Raw genomic sequence first — 20,685 nt, forward strand, 5'->3', positions numbered from 1 at the left:
GAGTGCTCAGGCCTATCCCTTGCCATATGGAATAAGCTGCTATGGTGGTGCCTGAAGAAAGCCACTGCTAGCTAAGAAGACAGCAGTAAACAGAGGGAAGGAGCTGGGAAAGTACAGATTTACCTTAAGAGACAAACATCTTTTCCTAATGTTCTGTCAAAACCCAACATCCCAACAAAAGCCTACCAACTGCCAATATCCCAAGCAACATACTGACCAGGAAGTTTGCTTCCCTACGACAGCCCTTCACATGTCCAGGTTGGACAGACCTATGCACATATCTACCACTCCGATGTAAGGAGTAGGTAAGATTAGGTAGGCTGGGACAGAGATCTCATGGCCCACACTGAACCCATGTGGGACCACAGACAACACGGATCTGCAAGGCAGCCATGGGCTGTGTGCTGACATAGCAATGCACAGACACCGCAGACAGTCCTGACCATGCTGCCCATCCGCTGGCCACACCAGCATGGTGGGGATCCTCAAGTGTTCAGTACTAATCCAACCACACCTACACTTCAGGTATGAGAGCTAGAATGGACATTTCTTCTGAACAGTGGTCTTGAATGCAGTGAAGGTGCTCAGATCCCATCTAACTAAAAGCCTTCCTCTCCAGTAGTTTCTGGCAGAGCAATTTCAAAGACTGATTCCTCAAGTGGTAGAGTGTGACACTGAGATGCAGGTGATGGAGCATGGCACCACACTGCCTCGTCCTGCCTATCTGGGTATCACAGTAGGAGATGAGCACAAGTTTCAAGCACAGCCAGATCCAGTAAGTCCTAACTCTTCACCCAGCTCATCTCTGAGTTTCCACCCTAACTGTGCTGGGAAAAGAGGAAAAGGACTTCAATGGACTTTGTGACTTATCAAGTATCTAGAAAACACTTATGGCTGATGTGGGTATATTCCAAACCAGTTAACCATGGCAGATTTGGAGAGCTGTAATGCTCCAGCGGGCCTGCAGATCATGAACATACAACACACTAACCACACAGACTGTGAGACGGTTGCTGAGCACACACTACATACATGGGATTTACACTATGCACATAGTGAATTTGCACTGTCCTTCATGCAATTACTGAAACTTACTACAGGGTTAATAAACTGGAAAATATTGTGAATGTTCTCAGAGATTCAGGATGTACCATTTTTATAAAAGAACAACTTCAATATTAAAATTCAACTTACCTAAAAAAGTAATGCCCGGTGCACTTGAGTCTCATTGAGGAGAAATTTAAGAAAGCCAAAGTCTGCATCTTTAAACTATATTCTTTCAGTTACTCCCAAAAGAAGAACAGGCCAGACTCTCTTTTTAACTACATGAATACAAATCCAGTTAATTCTTTCAATTTTAAGTAATATTTTGTCTAATTAGTATACTTTTTTCCCCCTACAAAACCTGCATTTATCTGCTGTGAAATTAGGGGCAGAATGAATTGTTTTAAAGAGAACTGACGGTAAATAACAAGTTTGGAACCTTGCAGCCCTACCCTGGCAATTTGTCTCATGTAATGCACTCAGCAGACATGCTTACAATTTCTTACAACTTTTACAGGACCTCCTGTGGGCTTATTTTAATGTTCTCCAAAACTGAGCTCAAAGCTTTGGACGCTCTAAACAAGTAGCACCAAAAGCAATCAGCTCTCCCGCCTTAAAAGGAAGAAAACAATAAGAGCACACATATTTTTTCTTGCTGGACATCATCAGGTCCTGAAGAGGAATAAAGACATAGAAGAATTGATACTTTTTCAGAAATAATTTGTCTTTTCTAATAATAACATTTAATAATGTTTAATTTGCATTCAATAAGACTTTAAAAGGAGAATTTTGCCAATAAAAATGATCTTTCCCAATTATTGGAATAAAATTTAAATGAAGAATGATAACAGCAGTAAAGCAAACACAAACTGCAAAAATAACTGCATGACACTATTACAATTAAAAAGAGTTAAAAAAATTCCCCCTTTCCCCCAAAAAGGAAATGGTCTCATTGCTTATATTATTGATTTATGCTCTTGTTGGCTTTTAAATGTAGTACTTTCTATTTCTAACATCGTTAAAGACAATTCCTAATGTCCTGACTGCGCACCACTGTTCCATTGGTGGAAGTGCCCCAGTAGCAGGAAACACTGTGCCCTTCCACAGACATTTCCTTCCATCAGTGGGATCCACTAACCCTTAACATGTCAGGGGGTTTAATGGAACACTTGTATTACATCTAATATGGATAAAGACAGGGCCTATCAAAAATAATGACAAGGGCATGACAGGAGAAGAAAGTTGATCTATTATTCAAAAGATGCTGATTTATCCTTTTTTTTTTTTAAGAAAGAGGTAACAATGCTACTTTTTTTTTTTAGAAACAAAAGAGAAAGAGATCATCAGATTTCACCAAAAATCTATTCTGAAAAGCCATATTAAAAACTACAGATATTAATGGTCTGTGATGGAAATGACATCTGAGTCTTAGTTACAAATGTCAAAATGTTTGTGCCACCCTCCTATAAAAACAAGCAGTGAGCTCAGTCAGAGATGACCCTTTTGAGCAGTAAAGGAGTATTAGGCAGAACCCACTGGAAAGTACATGGCCAGCAGAGGTGGCAGAGCCGCAAATTAGAATTCACAGGTTACACTGGGAGAAACACTGAGTAATGAAACATCCCCGAGGTGGCGTCTGAAGTTCCTGCCATTAACAGTAGTGAAAAATGCTTTCATATGTTGTAATGAGAAATATGGGCAGGCAATCAGGGCCAAAAACTGTCTCTTTTTTAAATGCCTTGGCTTTAGTACGAGCTACCAAATAAGAAGTGTGCCCTCCTGTAATGCCCACTGACATCACTGGTCTTGTAACACTGCCACTGTAAAATATGGCTGCTACCGGTGTAGGACAATAACTGTAGTATGCCGGAAGATATACTTCTGGTGCAGTAGAAGGCAACAGGCAGTGACCTTAGATATGACTAAATAAAATATGAAATATGCAATAAGAATCTATTTCTGGTGTCATTTTCTCACATCTCTGGATTTTCTAACACAGGGGACTACACCAACTTTGAGAAATCCATTCTGTAAATGCAGGTTTCAAGCCTGCAACTTTACAAGTGGTTCTTGCCCTTCTGTTGAGAAGCAGGCATGGCTGTGAGATGCTAACAGACAGCAGTGATGGTTATTAAAGCCCATCAGCCTACTTGCACTGGCCTGGCAGCATAATTTGCACAAGGGCAAGTTGGAGCACCACCCTGAGTTCAGAGTTATTTGCCTGCTTCACAAGGAAACCTTGAACCTGGATCTTTTCATGGCATTTGTTTTTGCGTTTGAGACAGAGCATGAGCTCAGGCTATCTGACCTGTGGCCCACACCAGGGTTCCGGAGTAATGAGAATCAATGCCATTTCTACCTATGCCATTCCCAATTCTTTTCTTGTCCAAGCTACGATAAAATGCCGTTAAGTCCTCACATACTATCTAGCTCGATCTTGAAGAACCAGGCTGGAAATCACATGCAACTTCCAGTGTGCATTGCATCGTGTATTATGACCTGTTTCCTTGGTGTATCTGTATTCAGGTCTAGTTAAAACATGAACACAGTGATGTACCTCTTCAACATAGTCCCTAGCAATGCTACAATCAGTACGAGAGGAGAGGGTGTTCGTGGACCACTGGCAGCAGAAGAACAGGCTCCAACTATCTGAACATAACTTTTACAGCACACTTTCCAAAATGGCTCAGGACAAAGAACCCAACCAGCTTCAACAGTGCTACCCACCACTGCAACTACATCTCTTGCAAGGCACATTAATGCCTAGCATAGGATGTCACATCTACCTCTTAAGATGCACATAACTTAAATTTCCTGCTACGCAGAAGGGTGGTGGTAGGAATTCAAACACCTGCCTGTGGAAAAACATGCTGCAGCCCTGAACTCCATGGTGGCACTTGCCTATGGAGCCAGTTTTGCATGCTGCTGATCAGATTAGAAAGGTTGGGCCTCCTTGGATGACAGCTTAGTTTAACAGACATCACAACACTTTTGAGCAACTGACAAACATCAGTGCACCCTTTATGGCTGCTTTATCTGCAGTTACAATTTCTCAATATTGTGCCATTTTTACTCTATGTAATAGTTTCTATCTGTGGGTATACATTTGGCTGGTTGTTTCCAAATCTACATGTGTGCATGAGCCACTCAAAACTTGTGCTTCATTTTCTTCACACATTTGAAATGGATGATCGCACTTTGACCACATTAAGTGACAGAAATCAGCAGAAGATCTTAGTGAGCACCTACCCAAGCTAATGGAAGAAACACTGTGGTATTACACAAAATACTGGCCAAATCTTGCTCACTTTAGCTAATCTTCATGAAAACCAGAAATATTGGGTCCAAAAGCATCAGATAAGAGGATCAAAGCCTGCTACTGACTATCTTAAAGCTGAGAAACATATCTTTCTACCAACCCACTTGAAGACTTACAATATATTAAGGAACATTAAGACAAAAAAAAAAGAAGAAAAGCTAAACGGGCCAAAAGCAAGCAAAAGAAACATGTTCTCTTGAGATCGCTAATGCTGGCAGACAATAGCACAGAAAGAACTCCTCTGACAGATCTTTGAAGTCTTTAATGCAGAATGCTAGTGGTCCATATTAATGAGATGTGCTCAGATATTTCCTAAATTATTCCAAAATGTCTTAATCTATTTTCTACATCTGCTTGACCCAATTGCTTCAGGAAAGTCACAGTTTCATTCATCTCTGGACTAAACTTTTCCCCCAAGGAGGTAAGGTCTTCAAGCACTTCATGTTTCCAAAGACCCACAACACCTTTTTCGAGTTTACCCCAAAACATGCAGGCAATATTGTAATTTCGTTTAGCAGACATTACAGAAACACTCTGCACCACACCCATCAGTCTGAGTAACTCAAAGGTCTTAACAAGTGGAGTATTACAACCTCTCCCAATGTTCTGACAGTAAATACATCCAGTCTTCAATGTGGCCTAACAGACACTAATGGCTCCAGCTATGTGACTACCACCCCACCAGCAAAGGAGCAGCAGGCCTCAACTGGGGTCTCCCTCACCCTCATTTCCTGCTGGGGGTGACATAAGCAATCATGCTAAACACTTTCAGTACAACTTTATGTAGTTTGGGGCTGCTGCAGAGAAAACATTGGAGAACTTATCCAAGAACCAGGTTGTATACACCAATACATACTTTCTTATGTACGTACCCAAGACACAGGAGCAGCTGCACACTGCATCTTCTAAGAATGGTGGTTGTTTCTGCTCTGTAATATGCTTTAAGACCATTAGCTCAAAAGCAAGAAAAGTTGAAATGACAAACTCAGCAAAGAAAACATGACCCTACTGCCTGCCCACTGCTTGAATTGCAAGCATCACTGTCCCCCAGCTGGTAGAGGAAACAGGACTAAGGATGCTAGCAGCACATATTCTGGAAAGTGACTAGCAAGGGAGAGTGCTGGGGAGAAGCCACACACACTGCTGAGACAATCATAAACAGAAACTGCTCCCATAAAGTTTGTGTCAGGGCTTCAACTTCTGCGAGGAGCACCTACTGCTTTGGCCAATGAAGATATGGCACAGCGACATGCCAGCCCGGTTTGAGAGCCATGTCTCCTCCCAGTGAAACAAAGTGGTAGAAATAGTGGGGAAAAAGTGAGGGTTTTTTTTGTCCCATAACCACTTTTCCACATAGACAAACTGCACAATCCATCTTTTGTATTGAGCTTAGGAAAAAAAAGTCCTTCTGACCTTTCTACTGGCTTTAAGGGAAAGGAGGAGAAAATATACATATATAAGAAAGTTAACGCTCAAATGCACAGATTTATCTGTTGATCATCTCATTTGTTTCTGAGTTACAGCAGGCACCTTCTGTTGTATTATCAATATTTAATCAGTATTTAACTCTAACAAGCATCAAGAGTTGAAATTTTAAGCTAAGTACAACTTTGCTAAATCCTTTCTGTTGATTTTCTCCCCATTAAAGGTTTTCTAAAGGATTCTATCTTTACTATCTTAAAAGTCTGCATGTGTCTTTTGTTATCAATAATGTACACAACTTTAGTAGCATGTTTTGTACTTTTCAATTTTTCAGCATGCAAGCTATCCCTGATTTACAGTGCTCACTGAATGCTGTTTGATTATTGAAAATGCTTTTACACACATTTAAACAAATGACTGCTCCTGGAAAACTAACGCTATTGTCCATAATTCTGTAAAAATATATTTCCCATCCCTTCTCCCCAAATCAAATGCTTCAAATTCTTACTTTGAGGAAAAACTGGCATATAATTAGGCATTATGCCTAACAGTGCTAAATAAAGGAGAATGTAAACATCTTAATTCCGAAGGTTTAACCATCAAAGCCCCTTGCTGTATCTATTCTGTTCTTTGCACCTTCGTTCAGAGCTCTTTAGAGCTCAGAGAAAAAAAGAAAGCAAATAAACCACACAGAATAGAAATCTATTGTAGCAGCTCTGTGCTGTATCCCACTCCACATGCCCGAGGCCAGGCTTGCAAGCAGTGCTGGGACGCCCAGGGCCATGTGGCCACTCCTCAAGGAGTAGAGAGTCCTGCTCTGTAACTGTACCGAGCGGCTTAACCACTAACTCAGAAGATGGGATTTCACCTGGAATTAAGCTATCAAGCAATTGAGCTCAAACTCAATCAACCAAACCCTTAACCTTCCCTGTTTCAGTGGCGCTGCTCTAATTAGGACTCTATCACTATTTCCATTACTATCTCCTATTCTCATGGTTTATTATCTCGGCAGTTTCAATTCTCACTCAGCTGAAATTTGACATCCAGTTTCTTGGACCACATATCACTCACTATGGCTTTATTTTATGAAACATGTTGCAAGATTATGGGCCAATTCTGCAGCAAATAGGTTTTCATTGAAAACGGCACCCCTCACTGCAATGGAAGCAGAACAGGGCCAAACCTTCCCAGAGAAATACATCCTCAGATTACAGGACACATTGAACAACTTATTTTTCATCAAGTTGTGAATTTTGTTGAGCAGTTTGAACATGTGCTTGAACACGCATCCTGACTGCATCCACTGTAGCTGACCCATGGTTCTCCAGTCCTCAGGGTCTTTCCACTGAGCTTAGATCAGCTTCTAGGAGACACCTAAACCCTACTTACCAGTTCTGCCCAAGGGTGTAGGGTGAGACTATAACCTATGATATGCAGAAGGTCAGACTGAAAAATCTAATGGTCTTTTCCAGTGACATTATACTATGAAGCACCCAAACTGCTGACTCCTGAAGGATGCACACCAGAGGCCATGTCTGGCATGCATGGCATCCTGATGGTAGCAATACAAAACATGTTTGCGTTTGGAGACATGGCCTGTAAACTTGCGCCAAGTTTAAAGGTAGTGGATTTGCATTCACCATAACCAAAATTCCTGATTTTTCTGGTTCACAAAGCATCATGGTCACACATGAACCCTGGCTCCACATGATTCCCATTAGTTCTAAAGCCCTCTGATGCACTCAGAACTGAATTGTTTTCCCTTCTTCACAAAAACTCAAAGAGCAAACACCACTGAAGGGAGCAAGGAACAACCATCTTCTTAAGCTGCAAGATCTGCTTCTCCTTCAATAGCTGAAATGCATCTAATACCTCATGGGTTCCACCATAAAAAAACCCCAAACAGTAATATTCAAATCTTGAAGGAAGAGAGGCATATATCATACAGCTGACATGCACCATTGGCATGGCCAAGGACTGCAATATTCACTTGAACTTCATGAATTTCATCCTCACTAAATAGGTATTTTTGGCAACAAAGACCTGAAAAAAACCCACATCATCCTCAGATCTATTTTAATTTAAAACAGGAGAGAACAGGGACATTTTTTTCCCCCCTTGAAGTACATTTTAATAAAATTAAAAATAAAAATAGCTCTAATACACTCCAATGCATTTAGTCATTCTGTAAAATTCTAAGTTTAAAATGAAATCACCATTTTATATTCAAACAAGGTCAAGAGAACAGCACTAACGAGCACTGACATCACAGCGAACAGCAGCCACTGCTCAGCGCTTACATCAGTGTTGCTTGTTGCTATGGTGCTTAACCGACTATTAATTTCTGAAAGAAGGTGATTATAAAGCAGCCATATGAACCTCAGTCAGATGACACCCTTCAGTACCAAACACTGATCTGCCTTTACTCTTCTCTTCTGCAAGTTAATTTTGTGAATCACCACTTTTGTGATGTTAATATTCCTTTGCAACTGGAAACTTTGGACCAGAGGAGAGGCAAGGAGTTAATTCGGAAGCAACAGAGTTGCACATCGCTTTAAATAAAAACCATTTTGCAGCAAGTGATATTTATTTCCTTTTTGCTGAGCTCCAAAGACTAAAAAGCATGTGTCTTAATTTCTGCAGTGATAATAAGCAATGAAATTAACAGCTAAATTCTACTCTCCTGCTGTAAATCCAGGAGTGTATCAGCCTGGGACAAAGCAGTGCTTAGGCTGACTTGACCATTCCCCAGGGTTTTTCCCTGGTAAGGGGACCTTGCTGCAGGGTTGAGCTGCTGCAGCCCCCAATACAGCACCCAGGATGTTGGGCCACAGACTTGGCCATGTGGCCACCAAGACCAGCCAGAGTAGGGTCTTCCGATTCACAGGTGGGTTCTGCCTGGTTACCAAACAACCTTCTTAGAACACATATGAGAGTCAAAAAGTGCATCTTTGTGGCCTGGCTCTCAAAATGCAACTGGATACCTGAGCCATTGGCTTCCCAGGCAAAACACAGGTTTAAGGCACAGTGGTGGCTCCAAAGGCTTAGCTCCGAGCCCAGCGCTGCAACCTTTATCAATATTGCCTGAAAAGCCTTTAATTGCGTTACTAAAGCACGCTCCTGGGGGTTGCAGGATCAAACCCTTCCTTCAGACATGCTTCAGAAACTGCGTGCAAAATGGTATTTGTATTTACCTTCTTCTGTTGCTCTTGTGAAGCAATCTTCAGTTACAGCCACCCAAAAAGGTCACTCTTCTTACCCTGCAGAGAAAGAAGGTAACACACGTGACTGCTGGGTCAGTGTCAGCAACAACACTCAAAGCATTTTCATTGGCACCACATTTGCAAGTCCAAACATAAATAAAGCAACAAATGAATCTAATCGTGTTTAATGGTGAATGACTTTCAGAGAGAGTTAATAAAAACAATCAAGTCACAGGACTGCTGCTTATCAGTACCAGCCAGTGTGAGGCTCTTCAGTTCAGCACGAACAACTTGGTCTTTGGGAGAAAAAAAAAGAGAAGAAAAAAACCCCATGGAGATGAGACATCTTTGTTCTCTAGCATAAACTTTCTTAATCTTGATGTCTATCAATCTATTTTCAGACTGAATAATAGATGAGTTCAGTCCTTTGTTTCAGAAATCTGACTATTCTCTGTATGGGCTCTTCTTACTTAAGGCATTTTAGACCATTTGTAACCACTGCTATTTTAGCTTCTGGATCCTTTCTTTTTTCTCCTCCTTTTCCATAGAGACACAGTCCTAAATGAGGTTTTAAAACTCGCTGCATCTTCCTAATTCAAAAAGTTGTTTACTGCCTTGGGATATCTTCTCGTTAAGCATTACCAAGAGCACACCAAGTATGCCAAGGTGGTAAGAGCAGTGGGTATTAAAAAGAGAAATGATTAAAGTGTATCTTTATAAAAAGTAGGAGGGAGAAAACAGCACGTGTAGTGGGGTTTTTTTTTACCCTGTATATTACTGCATCTTGTGTACTCTCTCTTATGCAAAAGAGTATGTAATCTTTTAAGAAACATGACAATCTGCCACTTTCTGTTCATGTAATTGGGATCAACATATGGTACAAGAGAAAAGAAAAACATTTGTTTATTAATTTAGATCAAGTTACTAACTGAAACCACTAACAGCATTCACAATTAATTCCACATCAATTGATCAAATACTTTAATAGAGTAAAATTATAACATAATTCCACTGAAATGTTGATCTGCTGCTGCAGGGGTGCAGAATAACATGTAATACAGACAGAAAACTATGCAATGATTTGGTGATACAGGTGACATCATATGAAACGGAAAGTCAGTGACATGTGGATGTGTAAGACAGAGCTACGTGAAACTCCATTTCTTAAAATTCACACAGGGATGTGGTGTATTGGGGGTGTTTGTGAAACTCATCAAATGGTAAGCTATGCTATTTACATCAGTAGGAGAAGCTTTTTACTGAGGTAGCAAAATACCAACCTCTGGGAAAAAATCAGAATCTTCATTAAATACTTTCAAAAGAAAATGTACTCATTTGCCATTTCTTTTGGAAGGAAAAATGTTTTCACCACGAGAATGAGGCATTACTTCTTTACCACTGAAACCCAATTATTTTTAGCCAGGAAAAAAAAAAGGTTACCTTGAAATGAAATGAATATGGGTTTTATCTGTTGCTCACTGGCATTTTATTTGTATTTTATATTTCATGTTTTGAGAAATATATGAGTGAGAAGCTTTTCACAGTTCTAAGGTACCACACTAACGTGGTACTGAAGATCAAGGGCTAAAATTCATACGTGTTTGCTGCGTGAGAAACCCTATGTACTTCACTGCGGTACATGTAGAAGAGATTCCTGATTCTGCACTTTAAAGGACATAACTCTACTCCATCATAATAGGTCAGGTCTCACCTTCCTGAGAGTATGTAAAACAATACATCTTTTATGTAAAATACATGACCTTTGACATCCGATGTGCTCTTAGATTAGCAACAATAAAGGCTTTTATCCTGCTTTGCTGCAGGGGTTATCTTGGATTTGACACTTTAAACCTCTTCTCATATTTATCTGTTTTATAAATTTTCTGGCTATTTGGCAGCCAGATCCTTGATTTGGCAGCATTTTGGCAAGCAGGCTTCATTTCTACCCGGAGTCTTCATGATCGCAAATAAACCATCTTAAAACGTACTTTTTAAAGGAAACTGCTGAAAATTACACGTTTGCATAAAATGTGCACACTATCTCTCTCGGCAGCGCTGTGGAAGGCGGGTAACGTTTTCTAAGCACATTTGTCCTATATGAACTGAACACACCCCAAGGAAACAAGTAACGCTGGCCCACCATTCACTGGTGGGAGACCAACAGGGTCTACTGAGAGCAACATACACGTAGGGATGAGGAGAACATCAGCCCTTCTCACAAATTACTCCCTGATTGCAATGTAGACTGCTTTAATTTCTGGTTATCTAAGTCTTATATATGCTACCTGACTTTCAAAATTTGGATAACGTACCACTGAAGTTAAAATGAGCAGCACAGACAGCTGTTCCCACCTGTGAAAATGTCTCATTAATAGTCTACAAGTTGAGTATCTCAAAACATAGAAACACAAATACAGGCTTTCCTCCTGAAAATGTTTATATGGGTGTGCGAACTGATGTAGGCAACACACATTCCTTCCATCATGCTGTCTTTAAGATAAACACAAAGTACCATCAACACTGTAAGTGTGTGTGTGGAGCAAACAAAGAAAAAATCCCATCCTACCGAAGCAAGACACTTCACTACACTCATATTTTCCCCACAAGCAGATGATTAAAACAGAAAGCCAAGCCACAAACAAAACCCCACTTTGTGAGCAGCAGTGGTCCTGACATTTCACAAGTGGAGGGGAGGTCTCCAAGCACCCACACCAGTATCCCTGTGGCTCACCTGGCATCCTACAAGGGAACAGTCCTTGCAAAACATGTGCCCTGCTGAGCTTTTACCAGATATTCCTGAAAAAACATGAGGTTTGGTCACCAAGTTCCTCAGTTTACCCCCCAGTGAGATAGGTAAATGCTTTTGCAACACATTTTTAAATCCTTGCATAAAAGGTACTTTTAAAAAGAGCTTTTCTTCAGCAGCATTTTGGAGAGATAACTGGTAATAATCTTACAAAGATCACAACTTGAGCCAGCATCGTAACCTTTCCAGCTGACTCTCACAGAAAGCCCCCCTGTTGATCTGGATCAGGTCCTACCTATTTTCCTGTACCATGGGGCCAGACAAAAAGATCAGAGGCTTTGCCATTATACCTGCTGTCAGGTTGGACCTTGAAACTCTTTTGATCCCACAACACTTATTTGATTTAGTGGTCTCCTCCTACAGGGCAGGGAGGTCATTTCAGGGAGGCTGCAATGGAGCCTTAACTCCAAGTGACTGCTGCAAAGCTGAATTTAAGCAATAATATAGAGAATATGCAGAAATAGAGAACACTGCAAAATGAAAGTCTACTTAGAACAGTAACATTTTTACTAATACCTAAATGAGAAGAGCCTTGGGTATAGCCAAATATAGATTAACAAAGACCTTGATCCCACACAAACTGGCTGTGAGTAATTTTACACAGGAAAGTAGAACAGTTGAGCTGGTCCCCTGCATAGAATTACACATGTACAGGTTTTTTCATGAATGTCTCAGCCTTGAGAAACCTACAGTTCATTATCGGAAACCTACAGTAGCAAGGGAATCGCTCCTAGATTCAAGGAGAATCTACTACCTAGGAAGCACAATTTTATTTTGTTAAAAATAAAATGTAGAGAAAACACACCTGCCCAATGGCACACTTAAAAAAGTTCCTGAAATTTTATTTTGATTTCTTTTTCCTATCTAAGACCAGTTAAAATATATTTAATGTCTGTGATTAAAATATTTACTACAAGCCTTCCTGAAATCTTTAAAATATTGAAACTTGATCCAAATAAGCACTTTTGTGCAGTGATTTCTTCTAAATCAAGTGAACCGTAACCATGTAATACTGCTGCTTCTTTGCCTTCAAAACTCCCTGAGTCACATTCAGCTGCACACAGGCTGAAATATGAAATATGCCCTACTATTCTCATAATTATTATGTTCTCACCCTGTGTGGGAAAAGATGCAACCAATGATTCTGTCAAGTGTACATATGAAAAAGAAGGAAAAAATAATGTTTTTCACTCATTATTTTACTAATCCTGAAAATGCAGGATGCACACTGATAGGTAAAAGCAGCATCTGGTACCAGGCAGGCTTGTGGGCCCAATCCTGCGTGCAGGTTACTCTTCTCCCCCAGCGCACTCAGCTGGGTTACTTGCACTACACAGAACAGCCATGTGTAGAATTCCTTTGAGGATGGTCACTAGCTGTCTCTTCAGCTTTGTTGTATCTATTTTATTGTCAAAGAGTATCCAGCAGCTTAAAAAAATTATTGAAGTAACTATTTTAAATAACCTGAGGGAGAAATATTTGTTCCGACCATTGTCAAGGTGAATACTTTTTATTGTGCAGTGTATATTAAATCCCAGGAGCCATGGTACGGGAGATTTTCTATACCAGGAGTCATTATCACCTCCTCAGAAAGTGAAATGCAGGTGAACAGTAAAACTGTGAGAGACTAAGTGCACTTCTTCCACCTGGCTTTGAAGAGGGGGAAATGGATTTGGTACAGGCCAAAGCACAGGGATATTAATGCCCGCCACCTTGCTGCTTCCCGGTGGAAGGAGGGAGCAAATCATACTGTATTTTCATTTTCAGTCATTAGCAGGCTGTTCAGAATCTGTGGCTGGTGCTTATTATTTATTCTAAACAGAAATAAACCAGAAACAAATGACAGCACGAGGAGAAAGCTACGCACAGCACATTTTCTCTTTCAAAATAATATTACCTTTCGAGTCCACCGTAACCTTGGAAAAGAATAACTCGATGTAAGCCAATGCTACGAAACTAATCACAATCCATTCCTCCCCTGCCTTTTTTAATAGCTCTTACAGGAAATATGGGAACAGTTAATAGACAAGTTAAGAACAGCTCGCTTCCAATGCGGAATTTGAACTGCGATTCTAAGTCTTGCATCTTTTAATGATGGATTGGTTATTTGCCTCACACGAATTACTTTGCATAACCGAGCTGGCCCTCATTGAATTCATCAGACGTAAAGACCATAACACGTTCCCAGAAAGTATCAAACCTGTCAAATGCCCAATCAAATGATGAGAGGCCATCTCACTGACGCTGAGAGCCAGGAGATCAAACGCTGCCGCCTGCCTTGTACGCGCCTCATCTTCCCCGTTCCTTAAAATAACTCTGCGTGCCTCAACGCCAGCCTTAACCATTTTATGCCTGTGTTATAACTCTCCTCTGGAAACTTAACCTCACCTAATTAAAGGAGCGAGGGGAACAGCCCTTCCCCGAGCACCGCGGAGCTACCCGCTGCAGGCGCGGGGCGCAAGGGATCGCTATAGCTGGCACCTCCGCCAAGCCAAAGCCAGCGGAGCCGTCACTTCGCGCTCCAGCGCACCCGCCTCGGGGGAAGGCTGGCGGCTCTCCCACTGTGGATTTCCACTTCCCCCCCCTCCGCGCCCCGTGCGCGGCTCCAGGCGCTTCCCCAGCGCCCCGCGGCCTCCCCGCCCGCTCCAGGCCGCGCCAGCCCCCGCCGCCGCCCCCGAGCCCGGACAGCGGCGGCGGCCGGGACTGCTCGCTCTTACCTGGGAAGCGAGTGCTACTCTTGGTCACGGTCATGTGGAAGTATTTTCGAGGTATCCTTTAACAGCCCTTTAAATATTGAAGCCTTTAAAAAACAATATTTGCTGTTTTACCTTTGAAGCTTTAACAAAAGCTTTGTTTTAGCATTTACCTCGGTGTGCAATAAGAGTTAATAATCAAATCCGTCCCAACCCCCACAAATGTTAAACAAAAAGATAAAAGAAATGCAAATAGCTATTGTCATGGAAAGTTAAAGTACCTGTCTGTATTTTTAAGTGAAAACTATTATCTCTATCAATCAAAATTTAAGAATACAATAGCACTAATCACACAAGGTGCTTTGACTGAGGTACTTTTCCTCATAAAAAGTTGAGGTTTTTTTTTAACTGGTGCATAAAAGTAATACACTTACAATTAGATATGGTATTTGTAATTTTGTTATTAAAAAACCTCGGCAGTCTTATTGTTAATAAATGCCTCCGAGTCTGTAGGCTGATTTGTACCCAAGAAGACCAAAAGTCCCTACATATTTTAATAAGGTTGATGAAATTTTATTCAGATTCTCACACTTTCCAACATGTGGTGGAACAGCACACTCTTCTGTTTGAGAGGAGTTACTCAAACGAAGGAAATAGTTAATTGGTAACCAAAACTACTACTTCTGGCCTCGCTGCACATTTCCCACATTTCTCTGTGCTACAGCTGTCTGCTTTGAAGACGTGCCCTTTGTCATCTTTGCTTTAATTTTTGCTACCAATTCCCTCTCGCCGCACCCCGACGCTCTCCTAACGCAGCCCACGGTGCACACACGGTACATACATGGTGCAGGCACACCACACGGACCCTCTCCAAAGTCATGTTTAAAACTAATTCGTCCAGACTGAAGCAGAAGCCGAGCTGCGCAGTTAATAAGCACAGGAGCGAGCGATAGTAATTACGCCTGTACCAAAAGAAAGAGCCTGAGATTAAAAATACCTAAAAGTAAATAGTTCAGCCAGGATGCCATTATGCAAACTCTGCTCTCAGGGAGGGATGTCTCCCACACTGAGGAGCAATAGGACTGTCATTTTTTCCCCCTGCAATATCAGGTTTCCTACTCCACAGTTCTGGTACTCTGCATCATGGCTAACATCTCTAGTGTGCTATTAATATCAATGAAGAGACGATTCAATTTCCACATAAGAAAAACCTTCCTATTACAGCGCAGACATTCTAGCGAGGACCCTTGCGAAGGAAACAATAAAGACCAGAGGGCTGGCGTGGGGATTTTTTTCCCCTCCTTTTTTTCTTGTGCTGCTGCTTTTGCAGTTCTACGTTGCACACTGTTTGAAAGCTTTTAGCTAACAATGGAAGCATTATCTTCAGGATAGTTACAAAACAGGATTTGTTAGTACAAAGAGTAACAACACCGAACTTATCCCCCCCCCCCCCCCCCCCGCAAAAACCTGCCCATTGCAATACGCATTTAGTACTTTATTCAGAGGTATATTCCAGAAACACCTGTATTCTTGATCAAATTCCCTGCAACAAACTTCCTCAGCGGGCCAGGTTTGCTTAAGGAGGTTTGGACAATTAAAGTCAAACAAACATTCTGTGCATTTTCAAAATGGAACAGAAACAAAAGTATCTTACTCTACCGGAGTGCAAACTTACCCATTAATGAGGAAGAAAAAGGCTTAGGGCTGTACAGTAATTCCCAACCAACTGCAGAAAGTTGAGAGTTTGAAAACACTAAAGCACTTTTGCCTATCCAGCCTTTCTGTGCTTCAACACTGGCTGCAGTGTAAGGAAGGACTGAAGGTATGTGGTCTAAACACAACAAAAGCCACTGCCTTACTCTAGATTAAATATGCAGGAAGAGGCCCCTTTGCATAAACACAAACACTCAGCAAATGAGTAACTGGCTCAAATCAGACGCCTGCTGTGCATTCTACCTGTCCTGATCTCTGACAAGCTACACAGCTTGTTTAAGGGGATAGGAGCTACAAAATCAAATCAAATCATAGTGCTAAATGCTTTCCTCATGTAATAGTAAATAACAACAGCACCCACAACTCAACGCCAAACGTTCATTTCTAATATAAGCATTGCTCTGGCAAAGAGCTGAATCGTGTGCTGTGCCCGCTTTGGCTCAGCCACACATCTCGCCGGAGCAGAAGAAACACAACCAAACACCACCTGTAAAATTCATTTTCATTAACTGTACTGAAATCCAATACATCTCTGGCCCAGCTTTTTTCTAACAAGGATTTAAAATTAATATAGTGACTTTTGGTTGAGTTGACAGATTAAATTTGAATTTGCTTGTACTGCCCTTGTTTTGTTTGCTATGTAAGAAGACATTCCACACAGAGACCTATTTTAGCTGTTATGAATCACTGCATAATGCACACTTATTTACTAGTTTGTTTGGGGAAAGGGAAGAAATTTCTGAAGTTTCTCTTAAAAACATTATTTACAAAACATTACTCCAAGAAAACAACCCCTCCAAACTATATTTATTTCAAAAAAACAGCTAAATTAGAGACTGTGATAACCACCAAGCACATCTAAGCATTTATTATTATAATCGAAAATACATAATTATACACTATGATTTACTCTTGCTTCTACAGAAATAAATAATTCTTCAGTCTCGTTTATCCTTCCATTCCACAAATAGAACAAAGCGGCACAATTTTAAAGCAATTGGAATTCACCAATGTCCCTTCCTAACTTAAGGAGTCAAATCACATTGACCTCTTATTGTAAATCCTAGCTACATGTTGGTTTTGGTAATTTAATTATTTTTTAATAACTTGCAGTATTAAATGATTGCCATTGAAACACAAACAAGATTATACTCCTCTGCCTTACTCTCTTGTGCTCCAGACTACAGCATAACATGGATGACACGACTGCGTCCGGCACCGAAAACTCATTCTGAAAGAGCATTTACACACAGGCAAACACAGGAAGATTTGGGCTTTAGAAGAGGCAACACATTTACTGGATTCTGCAGCATGTGCCACAGATTATTTCAAACGATACTGGATATAACACACAGTTTCAACGTGGATCAAGTGTGTTCAGTTCCACTGAGCACTCATACAGATGGAGGGAGGTTCTTCCTTTTCCTTGGATAAATTCACCACGTTAAAGCACAATAAAATTGCTAACATGAGTTAGTCAAGCCTAACAGGATAAAAATCCTCCAGGAAAGAATCCTGCAAGAAATTTTAGAGCCCCTGTATCATTCACCAGTTTTGCATTGAAATGACCTTCTAAATAAGGTGTCAGATAATACAGTTCACATAGATGATAGTGATCTAACCTTGATGCAAATAAACCATAGAACAAAATTTAATCAGTATATCACTGTGTAAAAGCCTTTGTCCATCCCAATGGAGCTTCTAATGACTGTTTTGGCAGTTCTGGCTGGTAGTTATGCCTCCCTGTTCATATATATCTCATACTGGTTGAGCAAGCTAATGGAACTGCTGTTAGTGGGATCCAATATTAATACCCTGCATCGTGCAAAACTGGATGCAACTGAATATATTATACAATTACAGGTAGTATCTAATTCCATAGGTATTAGATACAAGGCTCTAAATTAGTATTTTAATAAAGTGAAATAAATACTACATTTCAGGTAAGATATGTACGAACACTGGATCTGCCAATCTTCCTGCTGTAAGCCTGCTCTATACTCACACAGAATAGACACAGGACCCTGACAAAATTTGGCAGGCAAGCTTCAGATGCTGAGTGACACATACTGATGCACAGAGTCAAAGATGTCATCTTCATGCAAGCTCCACTAGTTAAGAGCTTGAGAGAAAAATGAAACAGAAAAGCCCCCCAAAATAAAACAAAACAAAAAGAAAAGGGGGGTGGAGGAGAGAGAGTAGAGCGAGACCTCCAGAAAATAAACAGGGTGTACAGTTTCAAAGGCTACAGACACAGACATTTCATTGTTCAAGCCAATTATCAGTGGAAAATAATAACAACAGATGGATTCAGAGTCACTGACTTTTCATATGCACTTCATCTCTGCACAACAGATGATGAAATGCGAGAGCTATCTCGGAAAGGCAAAACATCTTTCAGTAAAAGAACTCTATACTCCAGATGGGGACCTTCTAAGGCAGCTGATTATCTTCTTATAATGTTGTAAGATAGACTTACTAAAACATTTCCAGAACTGATCAGATAGGATGAGCACAATGGCATCATTATGAGGGGTAAGCTGCTTTGGCCTCAGACTTGTGACTAAACTAGCCAGAGATTTCAATAGGGTCAAAGCTGCCCATTTTCACATCAAGTACTGGTTCTAATAAAAAGGGTCCAAAGCTGCTGCTCACAGCCTTCACAGAACACGGGGGCTGGCTGCATTCGGTGACTGCATCACTTGGTCCCCAGTAAAAGCCCTGTTGCCACAAGCAAGGCGAGTCCCCTCACCTTCTGCAAGCAACCCGCTTCACACGGGGACAAAGGCAGAGGACAAAACAGATTTACAGGCACGACTGTTTCCACTATAATTGCTAGATGCAGAGGGACCTCGTCATCCAGGGGCTTACAGCAATGTAAATTAGGAGTAACCTCAGCTGAGTCAATGGAGTTACACCCACGAAAACTGGCACAAGGCACAAATACAACATACATTCTTTCTTACAAAGCCTTTACAAAACCTCACCTTTTCAGGGGAATAAAAAACTTGCTTTCAAAGGGAAATAACAAATGCGTGTAAATTTTGGTGGTTCCTGTGATAAGCAGTTCCAACAAATGTCACAAACACCCAGTGAAGAACCACCTACCCAGCACGACCTTCTCCCACTCAACCTGAATACTGCAAAGTATGTGTTTTTGATCACATGAATCAGGTATACCACAATCTCAAAACTTAAAAAAAGTAGTGGAAAAATTAGCTCATTAATCTTTAAGACAACATTTCTTTCATGGAAGAACACTACATCCGTCGTGCAGTAAAATGAACTGGTTGCCATTTCCACAGTTTCTTCTCCAAAACACTGCAAGGAAAATGTAAAACCCAACATGCTCTGTAAATCAGTATCGCATACTGAGGGGTAGCGATACACAACAAACACACTGAACTTGCACCTACTGCTAATTTATTTCACAAGTTGCAAAATATTTCTTAAGTAGAGGTCTGTTGGCTTCACAAACGCGAAGGGGAGAGATGCGTCTGCGGGCACAAAGCACAGCGTTTCCCCTCTTTGTGAAGTACTTTGTCAAAAGTAAATTCACAGGGGAACATACGAGCAAAGAGTAAATTTTGCCCAGGGCAAAATTCTGCAACTGCTTTAAGAAGCAAACAAGAACACAAAAGATGTGTAATACAACCATCTGGCTCTACTCATGCTATATCAATAATCCCCAAAATTTATCCCCACCCCCTTAATCAACCCACACTGATGCCACAAAACCAAATGGCATCACTTATGCTTCCTGCCCATCACATTTTGAAATGGTATTTAATATGCATACAGTACATATTTGCATGTTAATCAATTTCTTTAAGAAAAAAATATTTTTGCTTCTTGAGCTATTAGTTCTGCTTTTTCTACTTATTCACACTAGGATCTCTAAAACCACCAAGAAAGTCCTTGTGGTAAAGGCACTCTCATATTGACACGGCATCTCAGGTATCAGGATAACGTACCGGTCAAAATTTCAATCTCTTCTTCTCTCTAGTTTTGTGTCACAATGTGAAAATAGCAGAGGGTGAATAATAGTGTGCCAGCAGAATTAGCTGTTCAAGAATCCCGGCTAAATGATCTGTTCTGAACTCGAGGTTGGATGCATTTCTAAGCATAGTCCTATTTGAGATTCAGAGAAGGAATTATGAAAGGGAAGCAGAGTGTCCTATATGCCTCTTCCATCTAGGATTTCAAGTATTTGCACTGGTATTTCAGGCTGTGCCCCATCCAGGAAGCAGCCTTCTTGTGAAGGAGGAGGAAAATGGGGAGCTCCTGGCCACGGAGGAAGGACAAGCCTCCAGTGTGTGCTGGCTGCACAGCTGCTCTCCCTCCTATCCCAAGGCCATGATAGAAGACCACCCAAGGATGGAAAGACCATACAAAGTGACCAAAGGAGTGACCTCACCATTGTTTTGTGCTTGAGGGAAAAATCACATTCGTAACCATCATGATTTATCCTGGGAGCGCGCAACG

The 20,685-nt window shown here is 41.0% G+C and overlaps 1 protein-coding gene across 3 annotated transcripts in view; it reads right to left on the reverse strand.

Annotated features, from left to right (window-relative positions):
• Positions 1 to 20,685, reverse strand: part of FOXP1 (forkhead box P1) — a 385,773-nt gene that overhangs the window by 215,337 nt on the left and 149,751 nt on the right. For all 3 annotated transcript variants that reach the window (XM_034065980.1, XM_034065979.1, XM_031049209.2), the window contains exon 3: positions 8,980 to 9,045. The gene's annotated coding sequence lies outside the window, so the exon portion shown is untranslated. The remainder of the gene's footprint in view (positions 1 to 8,979; positions 9,046 to 20,685) is intronic.

This window comes from Melopsittacus undulatus, chromosome 9, assembly GCF_012275295.1.
Source record: "Melopsittacus undulatus isolate bMelUnd1 chromosome 9, bMelUnd1.mat.Z, whole genome shotgun sequence".
Lineage (NCBI taxonomy): Eukaryota > Metazoa > Chordata > Aves > Psittaciformes > Psittaculidae > Melopsittacus > Melopsittacus undulatus.